This window comes from Phyllobates terribilis, unplaced genomic scaffold (assembly GCF_046119375.1).
Source record: "Phyllobates terribilis strain yellow unplaced genomic scaffold, ASM4611937v1 Scaffold_1__5_contigs__length_1240528914, whole genome shotgun sequence".
NCBI lineage: Eukaryota > Metazoa > Chordata > Amphibia > Anura > Dendrobatidae > Phyllobates > Phyllobates terribilis.
This window is the reverse complement of record NW_027362761.1, coordinates 563,582,587-563,603,715: the sequence shown is the minus strand read 5'-3', so window position 1 is coordinate 563,603,715 and position 21,129 is coordinate 563,582,587. Positions and strand designations below refer to the sequence as shown.

Here is a 21,129-nt window from a genome sequence, read left to right as displayed (position 1 = left end):
TAACAACCATATCATAAATGGAGCATGATTAAAGCCAGGAATGTTTCTACCATTTTTTAGAAAAAAATTTAGTTTGAAGGAGCTGGCCGAGGACCTAGGCAAAGACTAAACTAGTTCAGCACTGCCCTGGCCAGCTTCTCCTCAAACCTCTCTATGCTTGATTGACAAGTCACTCCCTATGTACACACATGAGAGAGACCTGTAAATCCCTTGGAGCAGTGTGGAGAGAAGTTGGCAGCGCTGGAATAGTCACGTCTCTCCCTGTGGTCTCTGGCCAGATATTTAAACTGTTTCATCTGAAATTTCGGAGAATTTTAGTGTAAGACATACCTGTCTACATTTGTGCAGACAGCCTTCGATTTATACTACCTGTGGTTTGGAGCAAGTTAATCAATTGACAGATTCCCTTTACATATAGATATTTAAATGGGGTTAACCAATTTGGTAACGGGAAGTACAATAGTTCTCATTTTCAGTTTTGTGAGAAAAATGTAGACTAGTACATAGATTCCCCAATGAAAAGAAGTGATCACAATTTATTACGTCGAGAGCACCTAATATTTTTATGGAGAAATTCTTGAATATCTTTCCAACTAGTTTCTTGAGCTCTACAATGAGGCAGAAGTTCTCCCCCCCATGTCAAAGGAAGCGAAAAGTCTGGAGACTTCGATGCTGGGCAGAAAGGGGGACCGGGAGGCTCCAGAAGATGTCCCGCTCCTGGATAACATTGCACATACACATCCTTCTTGCCATACTTTTCGGGCCAGGATTTTGCTTCTCTTGCAAGGAACAAACTATTGTAATGTTGGTCTTTGTCTCCCACCAAAAAGAGGATGGGGCCTCTGGCTTTCTCCAGGGGAATTATAGAGTCCTGGTTCTCTGGTTTTCTTGGATCATCCATTGCATTGGTAAGACAGAGGGACCAAAAGTCTGTACTCAGAATTCTTTCCATTTTGTAGGGTATGTCATTTATAATGACATCACCATAAATTAGGCTGATGCCATTGACAGCATTGGGTCCATTGATGCATACTGTAGCAGCGACCTGAGGAAGCTAGGATGCCATTACCAAAGCCATCTCAGCTCCTTTACATACAGCGACCACTCCAACTCCATCACCTGACACCTAAAAAGTAGAATGTATGATACAATTAGTTCACATATCTATAGGTGTATAGGTGTGGGGGACAGTTAATGGAGCAGATTCAACCTTAGAGCAGTTTTCTGGCTATTGATACTGTCACTGCTTTATGGCAATTATATGGGGTTTAGCCAACCATTCAAATTAATGGCTGGGCAGGTAATACGTGGGCCAACTTGGTCTATGTGAGCGAACTCTAGGCCAAGGACCCCATATATGATGTCTACATGTCCTAGTAATCTAAATAGGACAAATAACATTTAAAGGGTTTGACCAGATTTAAAAAAAAACTATTTTCATTCACCCTATTCGGTAATTCTGAGGGACGGGTCCTCTACTCTAGCCAAAAGATAAGGATCTTGAACAAATTGTCTCTCTCTGGGGAGGGTATACTGTATATTGGTCACTGATATTGGTTTGGAAATGTTAGAAATTTATATTTGGACATTTAGTTTTGTTTAGTTATTATACTCACTTGAGATGGGAAAATTTAAATTTTTCATTTAGTTGCATAATAATTCTGCACACTAATAGTTGCCCAATAATTCTGCACACATAGATATTCTCCTAAGAAAGACAAAACCTCAATTTTACTTTCTTAAAGGGGCTGTACACTAATAGGACAACCCCTTTTTATTCTGAGGTTTTGCCCCCATTAAAATAAAGAAACACCCATACTCACATGCCGTGCCGGCACCGTTCCAGCAGTGTCGGAGCTCACGTTCTCAGGGCTCACGTGACGTTGTTATGTTACGTGAGCCCTGCGCGCAGTCAGCAGCGGCTTCACTGTCCCCACCTTCGGACATGTAAGTAATCAAGAAGAAGTAAGCGGCCAGACACAGCTCTCACTTCCACTTGATTACTTATACATCCGAAGGCGGGGACAGTGAAGCTGGTGCTGACTGGGCTCAGGGCTCACGTGACATAACAACCTTATGGAGGAATCGGGAACGGCACCGACATGGGAGGTGAGTATAGGTGTTTTTATTTTAACAGGAACAAACATTTAGAGTGAGAAGGGTTTGTGCTAGTAGTGGACAACCCCTTTAAATATTCAGGTTTCAGGCTTATTAACCTTGTCAATGGACTAACAGCTCTGTAGTTGTTCAATATTAAAATTATTCATCAAAAATACAAATTGCCAAATAATTGTGCACATAGTGTAAGTGATAGCCTTCAGATACTCTCCGGCTAATTTCTTATATCTTTTTCTGTCTCTAGCTCCTCAATAATGGGGACCCTCTGCTCAGTGTAAAGTGGGTCATGACTGTGACTACTGTAAACTACATATCCTTCCACTTTCTAACCCTCCAATTCTGTCTGTATTTCAAATATATTCCCCCATATGTGTCCTCTTTTCTTAGCTCTTTGTTGCTCATAGCAGCCAATCACAGTGCAGCTTTCATTTTACCAGAACTGTTTAAAAAATGAAAGTTGAGCTCTGATTGGTTGCTGTGGGCAACAGAGACAGTTTCTTTATTAGACAGTATAGATCAGGGATGTCAAACTCAAACACACAGAGGGCCAAAATGAAAAACTTGGACAAAGTCACGGGCCAACCAGTATACAGATTAATGGGCCCCATATAGTCCTCCATACAGAATAATGGCCCCAACAGAGTCCTCCATCCAGAATAATGGGCCCCACATAGTCCTCCATACAGAATAATGGGCCTCCCATAGTCCTGCATACAGTATAATGGCCCCACATAGTCCTCCATACAGAATAATGGGCTACACATAGTCCTCCATACAGAATAATGGGCCCCACATAGTCCTCCATACAGAATAATGGGCCCCACATAGTCCTCCAGACAGAATAATGGGCCCCACATAGTCCTCCAGACAGAATAATGGGCCCCACATAGCTCTCCATACAGAATAATGGGCCCCACATAGTCCTCCATACAAAATAATGGGCCCCATATAGTCCTCCATACAGTATAATGGCCCTACATAGTCCTCCATACAGAATAATGGCCCCACATAGTCCTCCATACAGAATAATGGCCCCACATTGTTCTCCATATAGAATAATGGGCCCCCCATAGTCCTCCATACAGAATAATTGTTCCACATAGGGGTGGTGGTTCTGGTGTCACGGGCCAAATAAAACCACCCTGCGGCCCAGATTTGTATGGTATAGATGAAGGCCCAATTGTATTTATATTGGATTTTTAGGTAGGAGGCATCCATTATAACAATTATTGACAGAAATATTCATGCTTTTAATGAGAAAAACCCTGGATGGTTTAATCTCTGGTACTCCTGTACTTGCTCTGCTTTGTCTGTCATACAGCTAGGTTGCAGCTGGAGAGGAGCAGGTGCGCAGTGCCCAAGTGGTGCAATCATACATGCGCCATGTCAGTGCAAAGTAAGAAATGCTACCTACTGTACTATAGAAGAATAGCAGTGTCTACTGAGCATGTGCAACCCGTTATTGAAAAAGTACTGGAGTATCCATGTCCAACAACCTCTGCAGATTTTCAGGGTTTAATGTATGGGGCAGACAACACTTTTATAAATTTATTGCATTTGGGCAACTTTATTTATTTCAGGATTATAAACCACTAATCTACGAATGATATTGTGGGACTAACCCTTAAATAACATGTCAACTCTTCAAAGGAGTCCATAGTGCTTAAGACTTGCTAACTAGAGATGAGCGTTGTTCGACTCGAACTGTTCGCCAATCTCAAATTCGAGCTGTTTTGGGCGGTGTTCGAGCCGTTCGGCGAACACGAACGATTTGAGAAAAATTCGGCTGTTCGAGGTTATGTTCGATAACTGTTCGTGCACCAAAAGGGTAACTGGATTTTTTCTCAGTAATGCTGAAAATTAATGTTAATACGCAGTTTGAGTGTACAGCGGGGTGGGGGGAGGGGCAGGGGATGGATCTCTGCAGGAATAATGAAGATCTCCATTTTTTTTTCTCTTTCCCGCATTTACAGTGGGGAGGTGCAATCTGTCAGCCTATCAGCAGCGCACACACGGAGTGAAGTGCTTTTTTTCACACAAGCAAGGGCATGTGTCATTGGCAGTGTATGTCACATGTCCTTGCCCTATAAGACCAAGCCATTTTCCCCGTCGCCACCATTTTCTCACTGCTGCAGCTGTGTGTTAGACGGCACCGCTGTTGCTGTGTGCGCTATACCTTGTTAATTTCAAGCCAATTTTCGCACAAATCTACAGATAGCTTGGGAGTAGGGAATAGTTGTGATTGCAGTCCTTTTAAGGACTAGGTTACAGCATTTCCTACGACTTTTATCAGGCAGGTCTGTGCTCTTAAATAGATAGATTGTGGGAGTAAAGACTAATTGTAATTGGAGTCCTTTTCAGGACTAGGTTACATGAGTTCCTATCAGTTTTTGCCAGGCAGGTCTGTGCCAGTGCTGTGCAAGTTTTTTTCACAGCATTTGGCTGAATCTAGCAAAGCTAATCCTTTTTGGCCTATTGCAGAGTGTGTTAGTCAGTGGAGTAGCCTATCTGTGTTGCAAGATATACCACCTGTGTATAGAATACCAATTTTTTTACTGCACCTAGTGAAGTAAAATCTTTTGGAAATAGCATCATTCTATTTGTCCATCTATACTGACCTCCATCAGGTTGCAAATTGAATATAATTTTTTTCTGAATCTAGCTCTGAAAAAATATTTGGCCTTCTAGCAGTGTGTGGGACTTGTTCTATTAGTCCATCTATACTGACCTCCATCAGGTTGCAAATTGAATATAATTTTTTTCTGAATCTAGCTCTGAAAAAATATTTGGCCTTCTAGCAGTGTGTGGGACTTGTTCTATTAGTCCATCTATACTGACCTCCATCAGGTTGCAAATTGAATATAATTTTTTTCTGCATCTAGCTCTGAAAAAATATTTGGCCTTCTAGCAGTGTGTGGGACTTGTTCTATTAGTCCATCTATACTGACCTCCATCAGGTTGCAAATTGAATATAATTTTTTTCTGCATCTAGCTCTGAAAAAATATTTGGCCTTCTAGCTGTGTGTGGGACTTGTTCTATTAGTCCATCTATACTGACCTCCATCAGGTTGCAAATTGAATATAATTTTTATCTGCATCTAGCTCTGAAAAAATATTTGGCCTTCTAGCTGTGTGTGGGACTTTCTCTATTAGTCCATCTATACTGACCTCCATCAGGTTGCAAACTGAATATATTTTTTTTCTGCATCTACCTCTAAAAAAATATTTGGGCTTCTAGCTGTGTGTGGGACTTGATCTATTAGTCCATCTATACTGACCTCCATCAGGTTGCAAACTGAATACAATTTTTTTCTGCATCTACCTCTGAAAAAATATTTGGGCTTCTAGCTGTGTGTGGGACTTGTTCTATTAGTCCATCTATACTGACCTCCATCAGGTTGCAAATTGAATATAATTTTTTTCTGCATCTAACCCAGCCAATAGTTTTGGCCTAATACCACAGTTTGGCCACTCAGCTCTGCTCGGTTCCCATCCATTGTTTTTCTATGCAAACAACTCCAGAGTTGTGAATTAGTTAACCACCAAAATGAGTGGAAAAAGGCCTGCTGCTGGTGGAAAGGGCAATAGGCGTGTTGGGAAGGGGAAAAAAGGTTGTGTCCGTGGGGTAGGTGTTAAAGCAACAGTAACATCTGCAGAAGAAAGACCATCTTCCAGCCAAACTAAAATGTCTACTTCTTTTAGCGGACAATGTGATAAGATCCCTTTCTTACGGCCACGCCAATCGCTACAAATTCCAGATGAGGCACAAAAACAGCAGGTGCTTCAACGGATATCAAGAGCTCCTTTAAGTGGGCTCTCCTCCACAACAACTTCAACATCACAAATACTCCAGTCCTCAAAGGTGTCACCCCAATTGCACTTGCTTCCTCACAGCTCCCAAATCTCCAGCTGCCCGTCTGAGTATGAGGTAGAACAGATAGTTGAGTCTGCAGAGCTGTTTACTCATACTATAGCCTGGGAATCAGAGGTCGACTCCAGCGCTTCTGTGAATCCAGACGATGAAATGCTCTGCACTGATGCCCAGAATCTTTATGAGTCGGATCCAGGACAAGACGCAGAAGGTTCTGACCATAATGTAGACCCTCATTCCCAAACTGTAACTCCTGTTGGTGGAGACAATGAGGAAGACGATGATGAGACTCAAATACCTGATTGGAGCGACAACTTTAGTTTTTTGTCAGGGCAGGAAAAGGTTGGCTCTGAGGACGACGGGTGTGATAACGCACAGGGTGATGATGATGACGTTGGAGATCCCACTTACTGTCAACCCACAGTCAGCCAAGAGATGAGGTCAGCAGAGGAGGTGGAGGAGGATGCTAGTGACGACGAGGTCAGGTTGCGCCTTCCTGGACAGAGACGTAGTACTGGAAGCACGTCAACAACTGCATTCTCAAACACAACTCTGCCTCTCACCACAAGTCGTGGTGGCTCTTCAGGTCGCATGGGTGCTAAGCCTTGCATAGCCTGGGCATTTTTTTCAGATCGATAAAGAGGACCCAACTCGTGTTATCTGTAACATTTGTCAGCAAAAGCTAAGTAGAGGCCAAAAAATACATAGTTTGAGTACTTCATGCATGAACCGGCACATGGACATGAAGCATAAGTTGGAGTGGGAAGCTCACTGTGCTACAATGTGGCCTAGCTGGCCGGGCCAACCATCGTCTGCCATATCTTGTGCATCTGCGGCCTCTTCATCCTCTGTGACTGGGGGGACAGCAGTCACACCTGTTTTGGGGCGCAGACCTGCCACCTCTTTCCCCGCAACAGCCAGCGTGATTGGCAGGTCATCATTTTCTTTGGAGGTGGTAACACCAGCTGGTGTTGAGCGCTGTCTGACATCGATAGCACCACCTTTGGATCAAGGCAACCTAACATGTCCACCTGCATCTTCCTCACAGACCGGCAGTTTGCCGGGGACACCCTTATCAACCTTGTCTAAGCACAATAGCCAGCCCTCGGTCCCTCAGATGAGGACAAGTAAAAGACCATTTCCTCCTAGCCATGAGAAAGCTAAGAGGTTGAATTTCACCATCTGCAAGCTCTTGGCTACAGAAATGCTGCCTTTCCAGCTGGTGGACACAGAGGATTTTCGAGACCTTGTGTCCGTCGCAGTGCCCCAGTACCAGATGCCCAGTCGGCACTACTTCTCAAAGAAAGGTGTGCCTGCGCTCCACCAGCATGTCGCACACAGCATCACCGCTTCTTTGAGAAACTCTGTGTGTGACAGGGTGCATTTCACCACAGACACTTGGACGAGTAGGCATGGACAGGGGCGTTACATGTCGTTGACTGGGCACTGGGTAACTATGGTGACAGCAGGACAAGGGGCTGCTGTCCAAGTCTTGCCGTCCCCACGAGTTGTGCGTCAATCCTCTTTATGTCAAAGTTCCTCCACTGCTTCTGCCTCCTCAACCTCCTCTCGGTCCTCCACCTGCACCCAAAGCCTGTCTGGTCATGCCACAAGCTTTCTAACTGCACAGAAGGGATCCTGCATACCTCCTTACTATGCTGGCAGTAGGGCTCAACGTCATCAGTCGGTTTTTACTTTGAAATGTCTGGGAAATGTGAGTCACACAGCTGAGGAGTTGTGGTCAGCTCTGGAGAACCAATTTCATGAATGGTTGTCTCCACTGGACCTGAAACCAGGGAAGGCCGTGTGCGACAATGCTGCAAATCTGGGTGCGGCCCTTCGCCGGGGTAATGTCACACACGTGCCTTGTATGGCTCACGTGTTGAACCTGGTTGTCCAGCAATTTTTAGCCCACTATCCCGGATTAGATTGCCTTCTGCAGAGGGCACGGTCGCTGTATGCTCACTTTCGCCGTTCGCATCCCGCAGCTCAGCGACTTACATCTCTACAGAAGTCGTTGGTCCTGCCACTTCACCGGCTAAAATGCGATGTGCCTACCCGGTGGAATTCAACTCTGCACATGTTGCAGCGACTGTGGCAGCACCGACAAGCCCTGGTGCAATACGTTCTGACGTATAGCCTGGGCCAACGAGATCCAGAGGTGGGGCAAATCACACTGGAGGAGTGTTCTCAGATCAGGGACCTATGCACCCTTCTGCACAGTTTTGAAATGGCGACGAAGATGTTTAGTGCTGACGATGCCATTATTAGCATGACTATTCCGGTGATTTACATGCTGGAGCACATGTTAAACAGAATTCGGAGTCAGGTGGTGGCACAAGAGGAGGTGGAGGAAGTAGAGGAGGAGGAGTTGTATGCGGAAGGGCTAACATCTGCAAGGTCCAGACGGTCGGCAGCACCAAGGCGGCAGGCATGTGAGGGTGGGGGAGATGGTTTTACCAGGGCGCATGGTAGCAGCCAAACTAGTGAGGAAGGTGCAGGAGCCCAGGAAGAAGTGGAGGACGAACTGATGGAAGACTCATCAGATGAGGGAGACCTTGATCACATTTCTGTTGTGCGAGGTTGGGGGGAGAGGACAGAAGAAGGAAGCATGATTGTTACCTCGCCACCAACACAACAGGGACTTGGTGCTCCTGAATGCGCAACACACATGAGTGCCTTCTTGCTGCACTACCTGCAACATGACCCTCGAATTGTGAGAATTAGAAATATAATCCTGACTACTGGGTTGCCACACTGTTAGATCCCCGGTGCAAAAGTAAATTTGCAGAAATTATTCCTGCCATAGAAAGGGATGCACGCATGCAGGAGTATCAGCAGAGACTGTTGCAGAATCTTACATGTGCTTTTCCACAAAACACCAGTGGTGCACGTAGTGAATCTCACAGTTCCAACTTGCCAACCGTGGGACCGTCGAGTGTTCAGCACTCAAACCGTAACAGAACCACAGTATCTGCTGGTAACATCAATGTTGCAGAATCATTTCACCACTTTTTTAGCCCATCCTTTGCAAGGCCACAGGAGACAAGAAGTCTGACACATAGTCAACGCCTAGAGACGATGGTACAGGAGTATCTCCAAGTAAACATTGAAGCCATGACTGTGTCACTGGACCCTTGCTCCTTTTGGGCTTCCAATTTGGATAAATGGCGGGAGCTAGCCACTTACGCCTTGGAGATCTTGTCATGCCCCGCAGCCAGCGTTCTGTCTGAACGTGTGTTCAGCGCTGCTGGTGGTGTGCTGACAGATAAGTGCACGCGGCTCTCCACTGATAATGTAGACAGACTCACGTTCATAAAGATGAACAAATCATGGATCCGAAACGACTTTTCTACCCCTGTGTCATCCTGGGGAGAGTAAAAGCTTTATGATTGGTTAAAATCACCTCACCAACCGTTTTAAGCTTTCAAATTACTAATCATGTTTATCTGTATCTTGGCTGGAAAATAATTTGGGCTTTGTAGCAGTGTGCAGCACTGATTCTATTAGCCCATCTACAGTATAATAAGCTCCACCAGATTTAAAATTACTAATCATGTTTATCTGTATCTTGGCTGGAAAATAATTTGGGCTTTGTAGCAGTGTGCAGCACTGATCCTATTAGGCCATCTATACTAAGCTCCACCAGATTTAAAATTAATAATAATTTTTAGCTGCATCTAGCCCGGAAAATAATTTTGGGGCTCCGAGATGCGCAAGACACATAAGTGCCTTCTTGCTGCACTACCTGCAACATGACCCTCATATTGTCAGAATTCAAAGTAATCCTGACTACTTGGTTGCCACACTCTTAGATCCCCCAAACTTTTCGATCAACCTTTTAATTTTAATAAAGACCAAAAAAATGGTCATTTTTGAAATTATAAGCATTAGCAGGTTATTAGAAACTGAAATCAAACAGTCCAGTGAATTTGTCAGGTTTTGGATGGTTTCTGCTTCAATTGTTTTGCATGAGGACAGAATACCCTCCCAGAGCTGTTGCTTAGATGTGAACTGCCTCCCGCCATCATAGACACTCCTTTTGATGATGCTCCAGAGGTTCTGAATGGGGTAGAGGTCAGGGGAGCATGGGAGTCACACCATAAGTTTGTCCCCTTTTATGCCCATATCAGCCAGAGATGCAGATGTTTTATGTGCAGCATGAGATGGTGCATTATCATGCATAAAAATGATCTTGCTGTGGAATACACGGTTCTTCTTCTTGAACCATGGCAGGAAGTGCTGTTTGAGAAAATCCACATACATTATAGAGTTCATCTTTACTCCTTCAGGGATCCTAAAGGGGCCAACAATCTCTCTCCCCATGATTCCAGCCCAAAACATTACTCTACCTCCTCCTTGTTGGCGCTGTAGCCGTGTTTGCGTGGGGTGTCCATCAACCAGCCATCCTCCACTCCATCCATCTGGACCATGGAGCGCTGCACGGCACTCATCCGTGAACAAAACAGTTTTGAAATCAGTCTTCATGTAATGTTTGGCCCACTGGAGCCGTTTCTGCTTGTGTGAAGTGGATAGAGGAGGTCGACAGGATGGCGTATGCACAGCTGCAAACCTCTGAAAGACCCTGCATCTTGTTGTTCGGGGGACGTTGGAGGCACCAGCAGCTTCAAAAACTTGTCTGCTCTTTTAACTTGCCGCTGCTCTTTTAACCTGACGTAATTGCCTGTAGGAAAGAGTCCTCAATTTGCCCTTATCAGCATGCACACGTGTGTACTGTGAATCAGCTACATACTTCTTGATTGCCAAGACACTTCATCCTGATCATCGCACAATGTTGATTGTAGTCATGCCTTGACCTAAACACTCCACAATTTGTTGCTTCTCAGCAGCCGACACATCCTTTTTCTTTCCCATTTTGGCAGAAAATGTAGGCTGCTTAATAATGTGAGACAGTCTTCTTAAGTAGTCTTGCCTTTCATTGGACACACCTGCCAAACTAATTAGCACAGGTGTCTGCAATTGCTTACAGTGATATAAAGAGCCCTGACACACATCACCATCAATGAGTTTAACTGACAAACAAACAAATTCTTCCCTTATCACTCCTAAACACTTTTTGCATAATAATTTGGAACACAGTGTACTTTTCCACAAAACACCAGTGGTTCACGTAGTGAATCTTACAGTTCTAACTATGGAGTTGTTCAATAAAGGGCCCAAAATTAAGATAACATAGATGGGAGAGGTCTCTATGAATAGGAATTCCTAAGTATTTGATACCCTGTGAGGGCCAGGCAAAGGGAAAGTTGGACTGGATGGAATCCTATATGGATTTGGGGAGGGAGACATCGAGGGCCTCAGACTTCGCTGCATTGATTTTAAAATTTGACCATGTAACAAAGTGACCTATTTCAGCCATAACAGCATGGATGGATATATGTGATTGAGTGATATATACTAGGACATCATCAGCAAATAGAGAGCACTTGTACTCGGTGCCTCCCACCTCAATCCACCTAATATTGGGGTTATGGCGAATTGATGAGAGCAGGTGCTCGGTCACTAGGATGTATAAGAGAGGGGACAGAGGACATCCCTGTCTTGTCCCATTGGTGATTGTGAAAGGTGATGAAAATGTTCTGATGCACCCCCTGGGCCTTGGGACACCCGGAGCCGGACCCTTTTTGGTGGATGCTGGTGGTTGTAGTCTCCGTGGCGGCGACCTGGTTCCGTGACTCAGGGCGGTCAAACCAGTGGCGGAACTATTTATGTGATTTTGATGTTTAAATGTCCGACTACGCCACCCGTGGATTGCGGTCAGAGTGAACCGCCGCTGCAGGGCAGACCGCTGAGTCTGGTGTTGTGGGTGCAGCAGAGCGTAGCATAACTCCCCACGGGAGGAGTATAGCCTCAGGGCAGTGTATGCGGAGGATGGGGGTGATGGTGCAGGGCAGCAGCAGTAACGACACAGAGTCAGTGATGCAGTCCAGAGCCTTTACTCACAGTTCTTATTATCCAGACCACGTCTGCAGGTAACGGCTGCCCACGTCGTACTGTGCTCACCAGTTGAGGGGCTCAGACAACTCTCAGATAACTTTGGAGCGCTTCACAGGACCCCCTTTGTGTGTCCTTTGTCTGGCCTTTCTTACCAACCCTTCTGTCCGGCTGCCTCGGGCCTCCTCTTGGTAAACTTGGCGCCAGTTTCCCTGACCCTATGTGGTGCCTTCCTAGCGGGTGTAGCGAGGGGCTGCGCCACATAAAATGTCACAGCCTTCGGTTTCTAGCTGAGGGTCGTTTCCTGCCTCCACTAGTTTCGGGGACCGGTCTCCCCCTTTGGCCTGACCCCTCCACGCAGGTGGATTCGGGCGTGCGGTGGCGACTCGCCCGTCCGCACCCCTGGGATCCCTTCGTTCCTCGTTCCTGGAGCCTTCTCCGCTCTTCTTCCTTCCTTCTCCCTCTTCCAGGCCTGGGCCTCTGTTACTAGGCCCGCCTCCGGAGCAGAGCTCATGCAGAGCCCCTGCTCCCTGCCACTTCTGCTCAGACTTCTCTGCACTGAACTAAGATGGTGCCCACCTTTTATACTCCCTTCTCAATGCACCCAGGAACTGCTTCCTCCCTGCTCCTGCACTACAGGGTTTCCCTTCCTCAGTGTTCCCTCCCCCCACTCCAGCCAGGGACAGGGACTGTCGTGCCCATCTCAGGGTCATATTGGTCGCCCTGCCCCACGGCAATGTGGTGTAATGCATGCAGGTGTCGGGTCCTGATCCACACTCCATCCTTACTAGTGTTGAGCCACCCCCGTAGTGTTCGAGTTCGGTTCGGTTCGTCGAACACCCGTGTGTTCGCCGAACTGTTCGTCGAACTGTTCGTCGAACACCTTCGAACACCGTTAAAACCAATGGCAGGCAAACAAAAACACATAGAAACACATAGAAAACACCTTCAAAGGTGTCCAAAAGCTGACAAACTGCTCAGAAGACATAACTAACACATGGAAAAGTGACAAGTACATATAGTCATGCGAAAATAAAAGAGGTGGAGGAGTAAAAGGAGGGGGAGAAACAGATATAGGCATGTCATGCCCTTCTAAAATCCAAAAAGTGAGAAGCCGACACGGCCAGTCCGCTCCTGCCCGTGCCACCTCCGTGTCGCCGGGTTTGTGCCAGAGCCGCGGTGAACCCTGACGGCCAGCCCCCCCTCTCCCAATACTGGTGCCTGTCCGCTGGTGGGTCGAGCGAGCCCCCCTGTGGTGGAGGCAGCTCTAAGCTTTTTAATTTAAATTGTCTCTCTAATTTGAATGAATACACTTTAAATCCATTTACAAGGATCTATTGGAGGGCAAGTCTCATGCCAGCAGTCGCGGTAATTCCAGCTCCAGTAGCGTCCACTAAAGCTGCTGCAGTTAAAATGCTTTTATAAGGATCGAGCTCGGCTGTCCACCGCAAGGCATCCTACTGCCAGTCCCAGCCCCTATGCCTTGGGGTGCCTCCTGATGCTCTTCACTAAGTATCCCATGGTCCCGAAGCATTTCCTTTGAAAAAATTAAGTGTCTAAACTACAGGTGGTGCAGCTTGCTTAACAGCCAGGATAATCCGCTCACTAGCAGACACTGCTACTAGGCACAAAGTATTTCCTGGGCTAGATGCAGTTAAAAATTTGTAATTAGATACTCTCGTTGGATGCTGAGAAAGCATTCCATAGAGTCTCCTGGCACGCCATATATGATTCTCTTAAAAAGCTTGGGGTAGGGGTCTAGGGGACAATTTTATAGCCAAAATCACGGCCCTGTATCGCAATACGTCACCTAGGCTGAAGATAAATGGAACTGTAGCACCCTGAGGGCTCGGTTGCTACAGACGTATTGCACCTCACCCAGAGGTGTGATATCTCACTCTCAGGTAAGGATGGAGTGTGGATCAGGACCCGACACCTGCATGCATTACACCACATTGCCGTGGGGCAGGGCGACCAATATGCCCCTGAGATGGGCACGACAGTCCCTGTCCCTGGCTGGAGTGGGGGGAGGGAACACTGAGAAAGGGGAACCCTGTAGTGCAGGAGCAGGGAGGAAGCAGTTCCTGGGTGCATTGAGAAGGGAGTATAAAAGGTGGGCACCATCTTAGTTCAGTGCAGAGAAGTCTGAGCAGAAGTGGCAGGGAGCAGGGGCTCTGCATGAGCTCTGCTCCGGAGGCGGGCCTAGTAACAGAGGCCCAGGCCTGGAAGAGGGAGAAGGAAGGAAGAGGAGCGGAGAAGGCTCCAGGAACGAGGAATGAAGGGATCCCAGGGGTGCGGACGGGCGAGTCGCCAACGCACGCCCGAATCCACCTGCGTGGAGGGGTCAGGCCAAAGGGGGAGACCGGTCCCCGAACTAGTGGAGGCAGGAAACGACCCTCAGCTAGAAACCGGAGGCTCTGAAATTTTATGTGGCGCAGCCCCTCGCTACACCCGCTAGGAAGGCACCACATAGGGTCAGGGAAACTGGCGCCAAGTTTACCAAGAGGAGGCCCGAGGCAGCCGGACAGAAGTGTTGGTAAGAAAGGCCAGACAAAGGACACACAAAGGGGGTCCTGTAAAGTGCTCCAAAGTTATCTGGGAGTTGTCTGAGCCCCTCACCTGGTGAGCACAGTACGACGTGGGCAGCCGTTACCTGCAGACGTGGTCTGGATAATAAGAACTGTGAGTAAAGGCCCTGGACTGCATCACTGACTCCGTGTCGTTACTGCTGCTGCCCTGCACCATCACCCCCATCCTCCGCATACACTGCCCTGAGGCTATACTCCTCCCGTGGGGAGTTATGCTACGCTCTGCTGCACCCACAACACCAGCCTCAGTGGTCTGCCCTGTAGCGGCGGTTCACTCTGACCGCAATCCACGGGTGGCGTAGTCGGACATTTAAACATGAAAACCACATAAATAGTTCCGCCACTGGTTTGACCGCCCTGAGCCACGGAACTGGGTCGCCGCCACGAAGACTACAACCACCAGCATCCACCAAAAAGGGTCCGGCTCCGGGTGTCCCAAGGCCCAGGGGGTGCGTCAGAACATTTTCATCACCTTTCACAATCACCAATGGGACAAGGCAGTGATGTCCTCTGTCCCCTCTCTTATACATCCTAGTGACGGAGCACCTGCTCTCATCAATTCGCCATAACCCCAATATTAGGTGGATTGAGGTGGGAGGCACCGAGTACAAGTGCTCTCTATTTGCTGATGATGTCCTAGTATATATCGCTCAATCACATATATCCATCCATGCTGTTATGGCTGAAATAGATCACTTTGTTACATGGTAAAATTTTAAAATCAATGCAGCGAAGTCTGAGGCCCTCGATGTCTCCCTCCCCAAATCCCTATAGGATTCCATCCAGTCCAACTTTCCCTTTGCCTGGCCCTCACAGGGTATCAAATACTTAGGAATTCCTATTCATAGAGACCTCTCCCATCTATGTTATCTTAATTTTGGGCCCTTTATTGAACAACTCCATACAGACCACGGTTGGCAAGTTAGAACTGTAAGATTCACTACGTGAACCACTGGTGTTTTGTGGAAAAGCACATGTACACTGCGTTCCAAATTATTATACAAAAAGTGTTTAGGAGTGATAAGGGAAGAATTTGTTTGTTTGTCAGTTAAACTCATTGATGGTGATGTGTGTCAGGGCTCTTTATATCACTGTAAGCAATTGCAGACACCTGTGCTAATTAGTTTGGCAGGTGTGTCCAATGAAAGGCAAGACTACTTAAGTAGGCTCTCTCACATTATTAAGCAGCCTACATTTTCTGCCAAAATGGGAAAGAAAAAGGATGTGTCGGCTGCTGAGAAGCAACAAATTGTGGAGTGTTTAGGTCAAGGCATGACTACAATCAACATTGTGCGATGATCAGGATGAAGTGTCTTGGCAATCAAGAAGTATGTAGCTGATTCACAGTACACACGTGTGCGTGCTGATAAGGGCAAATTGAGGACTCTTTCCTACAGGCAATTACGTCAGGTTGAAAGAGCAGCGGCAAAAAAGCCTTGTCATAGCAGCAGACAAGTTTTTGAAGCTGCTTGTGCCTCCAACGTCCCCCGAACAACAAGATGCAGGGTCCTTCAGAGGTTTGCAGCTGTGCATGCGCCATCCTGTCGACCTCCTCTATCCACTTCACACAAGCAGAAACGGCTCCAGTGGGCCAAACATTACATGAAGACTGATTTCAAAACTGTTTTGTTCACGGATGAGTGCTGTGCAGCGCTCGATGGTCCAGATGGATGGAGTGGAGGATGGCTGGTTGATGGACACCCCACGCAAACACGGCTACAGCGCCAACAAGGAGGAGGTGGAGTAATGTTTTGGGCTGGAATCATGGGGAGAGAGATTGTCGGCCCCTTTAGGATCCCTGAAGGCGCTAAAGATGAACTCCATAATGTATGTGGATTTTCTCAAACAGCACTTCCTGCCATGGTTCAAGAAGAAGAACCGTGTATTTCACAGCAAGATCATTTTTCTGCATGATAATGCACCATCTCATGCTGCACATAAAACATCTGCATCTCTGGCTGATATGGCCATAAAAGGGGACAAACTTATGGTGTGACCCCCATGCTCCCCTGACCTCTACCCCATTCAGAACCTTTGGAGCATCATTAAAAGGAGTGTCTATGATGGCGGGAGGCAGTTCACATCTAAGCAACAGCTCTGGGAGGGTATTCTGTCCTCATGCAAAACAATTGAAGCAGAAACCATCCAAAACCTGACAAATTCAATGGACGAGAGAGATCAGAAGCTCCTTTCGAACAAGGGGTCCTATGTGAAAATGTAACATCACCTAGAATAAAGTTTTGAGTTGAAAACTGTTTGATTTCAGTTTCTAACAACCTGCTAATGCTTATAATTTCAAAAATGACCATTTTTTTGGTCTTTATTAAAATGAAAAGGTTGATCGAAAAGTTTGGGGGATCTAAGAGTGTGGCAACCCAGTAGTCATGATTACTTCGAATTCTGACAATATGAGGGTCATGCTGCAGGTAGTGCAGCAAGAAGGCACTTATGTGCCTTGCGCATCTCGGAGCCCCAAAATTATTTTCCGGGCTAGATGCAGCTAAAAATTATTTTTAATTTTAAATCTGGTGAAGATTTAGTATAGATGGCCTAATAGGATCAGTGCTGCACACTGCTACAAAGCCCAAATTATTTTCCAGTCAAGATACAGATAAACATGATTAGTAATTTGAAAGCTTAAAACGGTTGGTAGGGTGATTTTAACCAATCATCAAGCTTTTACTCTCCCCAGGATGACACAGGGGTAGAAAAGTCGTTTCGGATCCATGATTTGTTCATCTTTATGAACGTGAGTCTGTCTACATTATCAGTGGAGAGCCGCGTGCGCTTATCTGTCAGCACACCACCAGCAGCGCTGAACACACGTTCAGACAGAACGCTGGCTGCGGGGCATGACAAGATCTCCAAGGCGTAAGTGGCTAGCTCCGGCCATTTATCCAGATTGGAAGCCCAAAAAGAGCAAGGGTCCAGTGACACAGTCGTGGCTTCATTGTTTACTTGGAGATACTCCTGTACCATCGTCTCTAGGCGTTGACTATGTGTCAGACTTCTTGTCTCCTGTGGCCTTGCAAAGGATGGGCTAAAAAAGTGGTGAAATGATTCCGCAAAATTGATGTTACCAGCAGATACTGTGGTTCTGTTACGGTTTGAGTGCTGAACACTTGACGGTCCCACGGTTGGCAAGTTGGAACTGTGAGATTCACTACGTGCACCACTGGTATTTTGTGGAAAAGCACATGTAAGATTCTGCAACAGTCTCTGCTGATACTCCTGCATGCGTGCATCCCTTTCTATGGCAGGAATAATTTCTGCAAATTTACTTTTGTACCGGGGATCTAACAGTGTGGCAACCCAGTAGTCAGGATTATTTCTAATTCTCACAATTCGAGGGTCATGTTGCAGGTAGTGCAGCAAGAAGGCACTCATGTGTGTTGCGCATCCAGGAGCACCAAGTCCCTGTTGTGTTGGTGGCGAGGTAACAATCATGCTTCCTTCCTCTGTCCTCTCCCCCCAACCTCGCACAACAGAAATGTGATCAAGGTCTCCCTCATCTGATGAGTCTTCCATCAGTTCGTCCTCCACTTCTTCCTGGGCTCCTGCACCTTCCTCACTAGTTTGGCTGCTACCATGCGCCCTGGTAAAACCATCTCCCCCACCCTCACATGCCTGCCGCCTTGGTGCTGCCGACCGTCTGGACCTTGCAGATGTTAGCCCTTCCGCATACAACTCCTCCTCCTCTACTTCCTCCACCTCCTCTTGTGCCACCACCTGACTCCGAATTCTGTTTAACATGTGCTCCAGCATGTAAATCACCGGAATAGTCATGCTGATAATGGCATCGTCAGCACTAAACATCTTCGTCGCCATTTCAAAACTGTGCAGAAGGGTGCATAGGTCCCTGATCTGAGACCACTCCTCCAGCGTGATTTGCCCCACCTCTGAATCTCGTTGGCCCAGGCTATACGTCAGAACGTATTGCACCAGGGCTTGTCGGTGCTGCCACAGTCGCTGCAACATGTGCAGAGTTGAATTCCACCGGGTAGGCACATCGCATTTTAGCCGGAGAAGTGGCAGGCCCAACGACTTCTGTAGAGATGTAAGTCGCTGAGCTGCGGGATGCGAACGGCGGAAGTGAGCACACAGCGACCGTGCCCTCTGCAGAAGGCCATCTAGTCTGGGATAGTGGGCTAAAAATTGCTGGACAACCAGGTTCAACACGTGAGCCATACAAGGCACGTGTGTGACATTGCCCCGGCGAAGGGCCGCACCCAGGTTTGCAGCATTGTCGCACACGGCCTTCCCTGGTTTCAGGTCCAGTGGAGACAACCATTCATGAAATTGGTTCTCCAGAGCTGACCACAACTCCTCAGCTGTGTGACTCACATTTCCCAGACATTTCAATGTAAAAACCGCCTGATGACGTTGAGCCCTACTGCCAGCATAGTAAGGAGGTGTGCAGGATCCCTTCTGCGCAGTTAGAAAGCTTGTGGCATGACCAGACAGGCTTTGGGTGCAGGTGGAAGACCGAGAGGAGGTTGAGGAGGCAGAAGCAGTGGAGGAACTTTGACATAAAGAGGATTGACGCACAACTCGTGGGGACGGCAAGACTTGGACAGCAGCCCCTTGTCCTGCTGTCACCATAGTTACCCAGTGCCCAGTCAGCGACATGTAACGCCCCTGTCCATGCCTACTCGTCCAAGTGTCTGTGGTGAAATGCACCCTGTCACACACAGAGTTTCTCAAAGAAGCGGTGATGTTGTGTGCGACATTCTGGTGGAGCGCAGGCACACCTTTCTTTGAGAAGTAGTGCCGACTGGGCATCTGGTACTGGGGCACTGCGACGGACATAAGGTCTCGAAAATCCTCTGTGTCCACCAGGCGGAAAGGCAGCATTTCTGTAGCCAAGAACTTGCAGATGGTGAAATTCAACCTCTTAGCTTTCTCATGGCTAGGAGGAAATGGTCTTTTACTTGTCCACATCTGAGGGACCGAGGGCTGGCTATTGTGCTTAGACGGGGTTCATAAGGGTGTCCCCGGCAAACTGCCGGTCTGTGAGGAAGATGCAGGCGGACATGTTAGGTTGCCTTGATCCAAAGGTGGTGCTATCGATGTCGGACAGCGCTCAACACCAGCTGGTGTTACCACCTCCAAAGAAAATGATGACCTGCCAATCACGCTGGCTGTTGCGGGTAAAGAGGTGGCAGGTCTGCGCCCCAAAACAGGTGTGACTGCTGTCCCCCCAGTCACAGAGGATGAAGAGGCCGCGGATGCACAAGATATGGCAGACGGTGATTGGCCCGGCCGGCTAGGCCGCATTGTAGCACACTGAGCTTCCCACTGCAACTTATGCTTCATGTCCATGTGCCGGTTCATGCATGAAGTACTCAAACTATGTATTTTTTGGCCTCTACTTAGCTTTTGCTGACAAATGTTACAGATAACACGAGTTGGGTCATCTTTATCGATCTGAAAAAATGCCCAGGCTATGCAAGGCTTAGCACCCATGCGACCTGAAGAGCCACCACGACTTGTGGTGAGAGGCAGAGTTGTGTTTGAGGATGCAGTTGTTGACGTGCTTCCAGTACTACGTCTCTGTCCAGGAAGGCGCAACCTGACCTCGTCGTCACTAGCATCTTCCTCCACCTCCTCTGCTGACCTCATCTCTTGGCTGACTGTGGGTTGACAGTAAGTGGGATCTCCGACCTCATCATCATCACCCTGTGCGTTATCACACCCGTCGTCCTCAGAGCCAACCTGTTCCTGCCCTGACAAAAAACTAAAGTTGTCGCTCCAATCAGGTATTTGAGTCTTATCATCGTCTTCCTCATTGTCTCCACCAACAGGAGTTACAGTTTGGGAATGAGGGTCTACATTATGGTCAGAACCTTCTGCGTCTGGTCCTGGATCCGACTCATAAAGATTCTGGGCATCAGTGCAGATCATTTCCTCGTCTGGATTCACAGAAGCGCTGGAGTCGACCTCTGATTCCCAGGCTATAGTATGAGTAAACAGCTCTGCAGACTTAACCATCTGTTCTACCTCATACTCAGACGGGCAGCTGGAGATTTGGGAGCTGTGAGGAAGCAAGTGCGATTTGGGTGACACCTTTGAGGACTGGAGTATTTGTGATGTTGAAGTTGATGTGGAGGAGAGCCCACTTAAAGGAGCACTTGATATCCGTTGAAGCACCTGCTGTTTTTGTGCCTCATCTGGAATTTGTAGCGATTGGCGTGGCCGTAAGAAAGGGATCTTATCACATTGTCCGCTAAAAGAAGTAGACATTTTAGTTTGGCTGGAAGATGGTCTTTCTTCTGCAGATGTTACTGTTGCTTTAACACCTACCCCACGGACACAACCTTTTTTCCCCTTCCCAACACGCCTATTCCCCTTTCCACCAGCAGCAGGCCTTTTTCCACTCATTTTGGTGGTTAACTAATTCACAACTCTGGAGTTGTTTGCACAAAAAAACAATGGATGGGAACCGAGCAGAGCTGAGTGGCCAAACTGTGGTATTAGGCCAAAACTATTGGCTGGGTTAGATGCAGAAAAAAATTATTTTGAATTTGCAACCTGATGGAGGTCAGTATAGATGGACTAATACAAATAGTCCCACACACTGCTAGAAGCCCAAATATT

The 21,129-nt window shown here is 47.3% G+C and overlaps 1 pseudogene; it reads right to left on the bottom strand.

Moving 5' to 3' along the window:
* Positions 1-529: 529 nt before the first annotated feature.
* LOC141271746 (acyl-coenzyme A amino acid N-acyltransferase 2-like) overlaps positions 530-21,129 on the bottom strand; it is a 35,256-nt pseudogene continuing 14,656 nt past the window's right edge.